Source organism: Dasypus novemcinctus, chromosome 11 (genome assembly GCF_030445035.2).
Source record: "Dasypus novemcinctus isolate mDasNov1 chromosome 11, mDasNov1.1.hap2, whole genome shotgun sequence".
In the NCBI taxonomy this organism is placed as follows: domain Eukaryota; kingdom Metazoa; phylum Chordata; class Mammalia; order Cingulata; family Dasypodidae; genus Dasypus; species Dasypus novemcinctus.
The window spans coordinates 20,070,378-20,079,300 of record NC_080683.1 but is presented as its reverse complement, the minus strand read 5'-3'; the positions used below and the strand labels follow the sequence as shown (position 1 = coordinate 20,079,300).

At 38.5% G+C, this 8,923-nt stretch overlaps 1 pseudogene; it reads left to right on the top strand.

Moving 5' to 3' along the window:
- The first annotated feature begins 784 nt into the window (after positions 1 to 784).
- Positions 785 to 6,193, top strand: LOC101417654 (small ribosomal subunit protein eS6-like; annotated as a pseudogene).
- Positions 6,194 to 8,923: the final 2,730 nt, after the last annotated feature.

Here is an 8,923-nt window from a genome sequence, read left to right as displayed (position 1 = left end):
CAAATGAGACAATTCAAGTTTACCATCTTAAGAGAGTTTCCAGGTCATGACTTAAGAAAGGACAACCCAGAAACCTCGAGTTGAGATGGAGTTGGGAATCCAGGGAAAACAAGATGGCCAGACTTCTCAGGACAGAGTACCTTAAGGGAAAGAACCACACACTGAGAGAGTTCTGGAAATCTAATATAGCAACTCCCAACCCCAAATAATAAGTTGAGTAATTATCAGTGCATGTACATGAAGAAACTGCATGAGGTCAGAGAAAAATCACAAGGAAGGAGCAGAGGTAAGTAACAGTGGACAGAATTCACCAGAGGGCCAGAAAAAATACATGTCCCACCAGTCAAACAGCAAACCACATGATTCATGGGACATAGGAAGGGTACCAGAAAAACTTTGCCTCAATAGTAGCAATCAATTAGCCCCAACTAAAGATGGCTCTGAAGCCACATTACAATTTTTTTAAAAAGAGCTAAAAGAATCAAACTATTTATAGACAGCTTGTTTGCCTCCCAGAACAAAGATCAGGAATATTTATAGGAATACAAATCTATCCAGTACCCAACAAGGTTAAATTTGTAATGTTTAATATCCAATTAAAAATTACCAGGCAGGCAAATAATCAGGAAATATGGCCTATAAGGAAGTGACACATCAATCAATCCAAACTGACCAAAATCTGACACAGATATTAGACTGATCTGATAAGGAAAGATATAAAGTGGTTACTAAAACTGCATTTTAAATATTCAAAAAATTAACTAAATAAATGGATGATATAAAAATGACTCAAATCAGCTCTTTCTCATGGCATCTCAGATGCAATTGGCTGCTTCAGCCGGCCACTGTTTGCCACAAGCTCACTGAAGTGGGCAATGAAAGCAAACTTTGTACTTTTATGAGATATATATGGTCACAGAAGTTGCTGCTGGTGAAAGAAGATGCTCTAGGTGAAAGGTGTAAGCTTTATGTTGTCTGAATCAGTGGTGGAAATGACAAACAAGGGTTCCCCATGAAGCAGGGGGTCTTGATCTGTGGCCCTGTCTGCCTCTTACTGAGTAAGGGGCATTCCTACTGTAGACCAAGGATAACTGGAAGAAGACAGTGCAAATCTGTTCAAGATTACATTGTGGATGCAATCTGAGTGTTTGCAACTTGGTTATTGTTAAAAATAAATAAATAAAGGAAAGAAGGCATGACAGTTAGGCTCATGTGTCAACTGGGCCAGGTGACAGTGCCCCATTGTTTGGTCAAGCAAGCACTGCCTAATTAATTCCAGGAGACCCAAAATGTCACTGTGGGCTACCAGTCAGAGAAAGGGCTTATAGAGGTCAGGTAATCAATGGAGGTTTAGCTCAGGTCCATCTGAGCAGGTCCCTGGACTTGTTCTTTGGTTATTTCCCCATTCTGGAATTCATAATTATTACAGATATACTAAGAAACTGGTAGAATCCGCCTATTAGTTCCCTGATATGTGGGGTGAGGACTATTACAATAGGAAAGGCCAAGTGGAAGTCACTAAAACTGCCCCTTCCTAAAAAAATAGTAAATCAAAAGCAGTATCGGATTCCTGGAGGGTTTGCAGAAGTCAGTGCCATGATCAAGGACTTGAAGGGTGCGGGATTGGTGATTTCTACCACATCCCCATTCAACTCTCGTATTTGGCCTGTACAGAAAACAGATGGACCTTGGAGGATGACAATGGAAAATCACAAGTTAAACAGGTGGTGACTCCAACTGCAGCTGCTGTTCCAGTTCTAGTATCACTGATAGAGCAAATCAGCACATCTCTTCGTAACTGGCATGTAGCTATTGTTCTAGCAAATGTTTTTTTTTCTCAATTGCTATTAGTAAGGACCACCAAAAACAGTTTGCTTTCAACTGGCAAGGTCAGCAACATTCATTCACTGTCCTATCTCAGGGGAATATCAGTTCTCTAACCCTATTTCGTAATATTGTCCATAGGAAACTTGATTGTCTCTCCCTCCCACAAGACATCACACTGGTCCATTATCTTGATGATATCATGTTGATTGGACCCAGTGAGCAAAAAATAGCAACTACTCTATACTTATTTGTAAGGCATTTGTGTGTCACAGGATGGGAGATAAATCCAACAAAAATACAGGAGTCTTCCACCTCGGTGAAATTTCTGGGTGTCCAGTGGTGTGGGGAATGTTGATATATCTCTTATAAAGTGAAGGATAAGCTGTTGTGTCTAACCTCTCCTCTGACTGAAAAAGAAGCACAACACCTAGTTGGCCTTTTGGGTTTGGAGACAACATACTCCTCCTTTGGGTGAGCCCAAATTGCAAGTGACCAGAGAAGCTGCAAGTTTTGAGTGAGGACCAGAACAAGAAGTGGCACTGCAACAAGTACAAGAGGTTGTACAAGCTGTTCTGTTATTTAGGCCATATGATACAGTAGATCCAATGGTGCTGGCAAGTGGAGATGCTATCTGGAGCCTTTGGCAAGCCTTTACAGAAGAATCACAATACAAACCCTTAGGATTTTAGGGCAAGGCCTTGTCATCCTCTGCAAATAACTACTACCCTTTTAAGAAACAGCTTTTGACCTGCTACTAGCCTTAGTAGAGACAGAATATTTAACCATGGGCCACCTAATTAGTATGAGACCTAAGCTGCCAGTCGTGAGCTGGGTGTTGTCTGACCCACCAATCATAAAGTTCAGTATGTGCACCAGGCACTCCATCATAAAATGGAAATGATATATATGAGATAGGACTTGAGCAGGTCCTGAAGTGGCCCAAATGTCCATGGCCCCCAGTCTTGCCACATTACTTTCTCTTTCCCAGACCATAATTCTGACCTCTTGAGGAGTTCCTTGCAATTAGTTGACTGAGGAAGAGAGAAAATGGACCTGGTTTACAGATGGTTCTGTATGATATGGAGGTACCACCCAAAAGTGGACAGCTGCAGCACTGCAGCCCCTTTCTGGAACATCCCTGAAAGAAAGTGGTGAGGAAAAGTCCTACCAGTGGGCAGAACTTTGAGCAGTGCAACTTCTTGTTCATTTTGCTGGAGTAATGACTGGTGGTGCATATACTGATTCATGAGATGTCACCAGTGGTTTGGCTGGATGGTCAGGGACTTGAAAGAAACATGATTGGAAAATTGGTGACAAAGAGATCTGAGGAAGAGACATGTAGAGAGACCTCTCTGAGTGAGCAAAAAAATGGAGCTATTTTTGTCCCATGTGAATGCTTAATAGAGGGTGACTTCAGCAGAGGAAGATTTTAATAATCAGGTGGATAAGATGACCCATTCTGTGGATGCCAGTCAGCCTCTTTCCCCAGCTACTGCTGTCATTGTTCAATGAGCTCATGAACAAAATGGTCATAGTAGTAAGGATGGAGGTTATGAATGGATTCAGCAAATGGACTTCCACTCACCAACTTGGCTGTAGCCATTGCTGAGTGCCCAATCTGCCAGCAGCAGAGACCAACACACAGTACCTAATATGGCACCATTTCCTGAGGTGATAAGTCTGCTGCCTGGTGGCAGGTTGATTATATTGAACCACTTCCATTTGTTCTCACTGGAATAGACACATACTTCAGATATGAGTTTGCCTTACTTGCACACAATGCTTCTGCCACAACTACCATTTGTGGATTTACAGAATGCCTTATCCACTATCATGATATTCCACACAGTATTGCTTCTGCTCAAGGAACCTACTTCACAGCAAATGATGTGTGGAATGAAATTCATAGTTCTTACCACCTTTCCCATCATCTTGAAGCTGTTGGGTTGATAGAAAAATTGAATGACCTTTTGAAGACTAAATTATGGTGCCACCGAGATGACAATACCTTCCAGGGCTGGGGCAGTGTTCTCCAGGAAGATGTGTATGCTTAAATCATCATCCACTCTATGGTGCTGTTTCTCCCATAGCCAGGATTCACAGGTCCAGGAATCAAGGTGAGGAAATGTGAATGGTACCATGTACTATTACCCCTAGTGACCTACTAGAAAAATTTTTGCTTCCTGTCCCTGCAACCTTAAGTTCTGTTGACCTGAAAAGCATAGTTTCAAAAGAAGTACTTCCACCAGGGTACACAATAACAATTCCATTCAATTGGAAGTTAAGACTGCCACCTGGCCACTCTAAGCTCCGCTGGCCTGAAAGGCTTAGTTCCAAAAGGAGTACTTCCACCAGGGAATACAATAATGATTCCATTGAACTGGAAGTTAAGACTTCACCTGGCCACTCAAAGCTCTTCATGCCTCTGAATCAATAGGGAAAGAAGGGAATTACTGCATTAGTTGGGTGATTGATCCTATCTAAGGGAACTAGAGCTGCAACTACACAATGGAGATAAAGAAGAGTTTATCTAGAATATAGGAGATCACCTAGGGAGTCTCTTAGTACTACTATAGCCTGTAATTAAAGTTAATGGAGGGAAGCAGATTTGGCCCAACAGATAGGATGTCCACCTACCACATGGGAGGTCCAAGGTTCAAACCCAGGCCATCCTGACCTGTATGATGAGCTGGCCCACATGCAGTGCTCATGCATGCAAGTGTCCCCCACATAGGAGAGCCCCACACACAAGGAATGTGCCCCTCGAGAAGAGCTGCCCAGCATGAAAAAAGTGTAGCCTTCCCAGGAATGGCACTGCATACAAGGAAAGCTGACACAGCAAGATGATGCAACAAAATGAGACACAGATTCCAGGTGCTGCTGACAAGAATACAAGCAGATACAGAAGAATACACAGCGAATGGACACAGAGAGCAGACAACTGGGGGGGGGGGGGCAGGGAAGGGGAGAGAAATATAAATAAATAAATAAATAAATAAATAAATAAATAAATAATAAATAAAGTTAATGGAAAACTGCAACAACACAATCCAGACTACCAATTACCCAGAAACTTCAGGAATGAAGGTTTGGATCCCCCCACCAGGCAAAAACAAAGACCAACAGAGGTCCTTGCTAAGGGTAAAGAGTAGAAGGGTAATGGAAGAAGGTAGCAAAAAATAAGAATTATGACCACATGACCAGTTACAGAAATGAGGACTGTAATGGTTATGAATAGTTCTTCCTTGTTTTATTATGAGTATGTTTGTACATGTACATAAGGAAAATATCTTTGTTTCCTTCCTTATTCCCTTAGCAAATGACATACGATGTATTAGTTTCATATTGTAATATTTATTACAGGCTATCAAATTTAAGAGTGATTATTACCCAAGGACTTGCACCCTGTTCTGGAGAGAATGAGTATGTTTCTGGTTGTATGCAGGATAGTTGAGTATTGTTAGGTGAAAAATATGTCTTTTCTTGTTATTATTTAGAGATTAAGTATGTTTTAAGGTGATGTATGGCTGCCAAGTTGACAAGGGGGGACTGTGATGGTCATGTGTCAACTTCGTTAGTAATGGTGCCCAGTTGTTAGGTCAAGCAAGCACTGGCCTAATTGTTATTGTGAGGACGTTCTGTGGGCTTAAATCATCAGTGAGTCAATTGCATCTATGACTGATTATATTTACAATTAACTAAGGAGATTGTCTTCAGCAATAAGAGACTTCAAAGGCCTTCAAAGGAGAAATGATGATTTCAGTAGTCAGAACAGAGAATTTCTATCTCTACTTCAACTAGCTTTGCATGGAGAATTTACCAGAACTGTCATTGGATTTCCCAGCTTGCAGCCTGCCCTATGGAATTTGGACTCACGGGTCTCCACAGTTGCACGGGACAACTTTATAAAATTTCATAATATTTACTGTTATCTCCTGTTGGTTCTGTTTCCCTAGAGAATCCTGGTTAATACAGAAGGATTTTCCTCGACTGGCTGATACTACAGTGCGTCATCACCTGAGGTTCTAAAAGAGCTAGCAGAATCGGCAAACTTTTCAATCCCTCTGAAGAAGTTGATGTCCACCAATATTTTGTAAGAAATGCCCTAAATAAGGAAGGTAAGAAATCCAGGAACGAAGTGCCCAAGATTCAGCATCTTATTACTCCATGTGTTCTGCAACATAAGTGTCAGCACATTGCCCTTAAGAAATAGTGTTCTAAGAAAAATAGGAGACCACATAATATGCTAAACTTTGGACCAAGAGAAAGAAGGAGGCCAAAGGAAAACACCAGGAACAGATTGCCAAGAGACGGAGGATGTCCTCTGAGAACATCTATCTCTAAGAATGAGTCCAGTCACAAATAAGATTTTCTAAAAGTAACAAATGATAAGATCAGACATTTTTAAAAACTGACTCAAATCAAACTTCTAAACATGAAAACTACAATGTCTAAGATGAAATATACATGAGATGGAAAAATACCAAGTTAGATATTACAGAAGAAAAGACTGATGAACTTGAAGGAAAAGCAATAAGATATCTCAAAAATGAAACATAAAGAGAAAGATGAATTTTTAAAAAAAATGAAAACCATATCCATGGGCTGTGAACAGCTTTAAGTAGACTAATTTATGTGTAGCTGGAGTCCCCAAAGGCACAGGAAAAAAAATATTTAAAGTAATACTTTACAGGGTAAACTATTATCTATGTGGTGCAACAGTGATCCAAAATGGGTTCACCAAGTGTAACGAGTGTACCACAATGATGGAGGAGGTTGTTGGTGTGGGAGGAGTAGGATAGGGGTTGGGGGGTATACAGGAACCCCTTATATTTTTTAATGTAACCTTTTTTTGTGATGTATGTATCTTCAAAAAAATACAATTTACAAAAATGATGGGGTGGGGGTGGGGAGTGGGGTGTATGGGAACCTCATGTTTTTTATGTTTTTTAATGTAACATTCTTTGTGATCTATTAAGTTTAATTAAAAAGTGTAAAAAAATAAAAATAAAGAAATACTTGCTGACTTTTTCCTGAATTTGATAAAAAATTATAAACCCATAAATATAAGAATCTGAACAAACCCCTGGACAAGACACATGGAGAAAACTACATCAAGGCACATCATAATCATATCGCTTAAAACTTGTGATTAAAAGAAATCTTAAAAGCAGTCAGATAAGAAGAAATATAATATTTACAGAGGAATAAAAATAAGAATGATTGCAAATTTCTCTTCAGAAACCAAGCAAGCAAAAAGACAGTGGAAAAATATGTTTAACATACAGAAAGGCCATTAAAATATTTTCTGAATTAATGGAATTGAGCATAAAATGGAGATTGCCTCAGTGTATGATTTAGAAGTGGACATATGTATATTTACAATTCTGTGGGTTTATATCAGTGGATTAAATATTAGCTAATAATATTCTAATAATTATTCTAGTAAAAGGAATTTATTTGAACAAATTTGTTATATTAAATCGGGGACTTAAAGCCTTAACTGGGCATTAAAATCACATATGAAGCTTGATAAGAATTGGTTGCACCTGGGTCCCACTGAGCATAGTCTAATAAATTCCACTGAGCTCATATTCCTTGACTATCCCCAACCAAAAATGAGACCTCTCTTACAGGAATTTTGTCCCTTTCCTATATGAATGAGTATCAATTGTTCTAGATCCCAAAAACTTGATCTTAAGCCCAAAGACCCATTTTTCTTTCCACTTTCTCCTCCCAATCTTTCTAGGGACTCCAGGAAAAATAAAATACCTGAGGTCTTACTTGTATATTCCAGAACACCTTAAGTAGCAATATAAATTTAGCCCCACAGCTGTTCAGTGCTGTCTGTTATTTAGATTTAAGCTGAAGTACTGTAAGTTTGAAGCTATTGTACCTTATAATATAAGAAATTGAAAATGCAAATATTTGGAGTAGGGGAAAAACCTAACACTTACTGGAGGTCCAAACGAACAGCTATTTCTATTCCTTAACATTGAAGGGAAATGTTCATTCATTATTGAGATTCAAGACCAAATCACATTTTAAAAAGCTTCTTGTGTTTTACAAATGTTTACCTGAATTGGGATCCTTAAACACTGTGTTTCAGGTACTTGGAGTTTCCTTAAACTACTTTCTCTACTTTCAAATAAGATTTGAATATATCTATAACAAAAAATTCATAAGGAAACAATATGAGGTATACATAAACTTATGTCTATGTGTTCATCTCTGTATTACTTTAAATATTAAAAAGTTAAGAGAAATTAATCATTGAATTCATTCATATTATGCATCCATTAAAATATGTAGTAGAATATTAATATTTAATAACATAGGAAAATGTTAACAATGTAAGGCTGTTTTTTAAAAAATCAGATTCATATATTGGATTCCATTTAGGCAAAAACTACACTTATAAATAAAGTATAACAGAGATGATGACTGTTGATATATATTAAAGGTAATCCCTTTTGGAAAATTAATGATGTATTTTTATGTTTTCTTCATCTTCTTTATTTGCTTGAAGAAATATGTATTATTTATATACTCAGGAAAAAAGTCCAGTGGAGCTTTCAGCAGTCTCAAACAACTGGAAAGACATATTCAGAGTTTAGGTTTACCAAGACAGTCAGGACTTGAAGGGCCAAGATTCTATAAAGACTCTGTGCTCAGAAACATGAACTTGACAGTATGAGAAAATTTTCCACTTGAGACATTTATTGATTCCTAAGGGGTGCTAAATCTAGTGTCAATAAAGAGTGCCTGCTTAACAGCCTGAAAGCCTGAGAAAAACTATTGTCAATCTCTTTGTGCTGAGCAGATAAAACTGGAGTTGACTGCCTTTTATTTGCAAGGATACTGGTAAACATCTCAGGGCTTCAGAAGGACTTCCCTAGAAATTAAAGTGGAATTGAAGTAGATTAGGTCTTAAAATGGCTTAAATCAAGCCATGATTGAATTATGGCTTTCTGGATGAAAATAATCATCCAGAGCCTCTAGAGTTTTCACACACAATGTCCAATATGTGATTAAAACTTTCCAAGCATACCAAGAGAAAAGAGCAAGACACAAGCAAATGATAGAAATAGGCTTA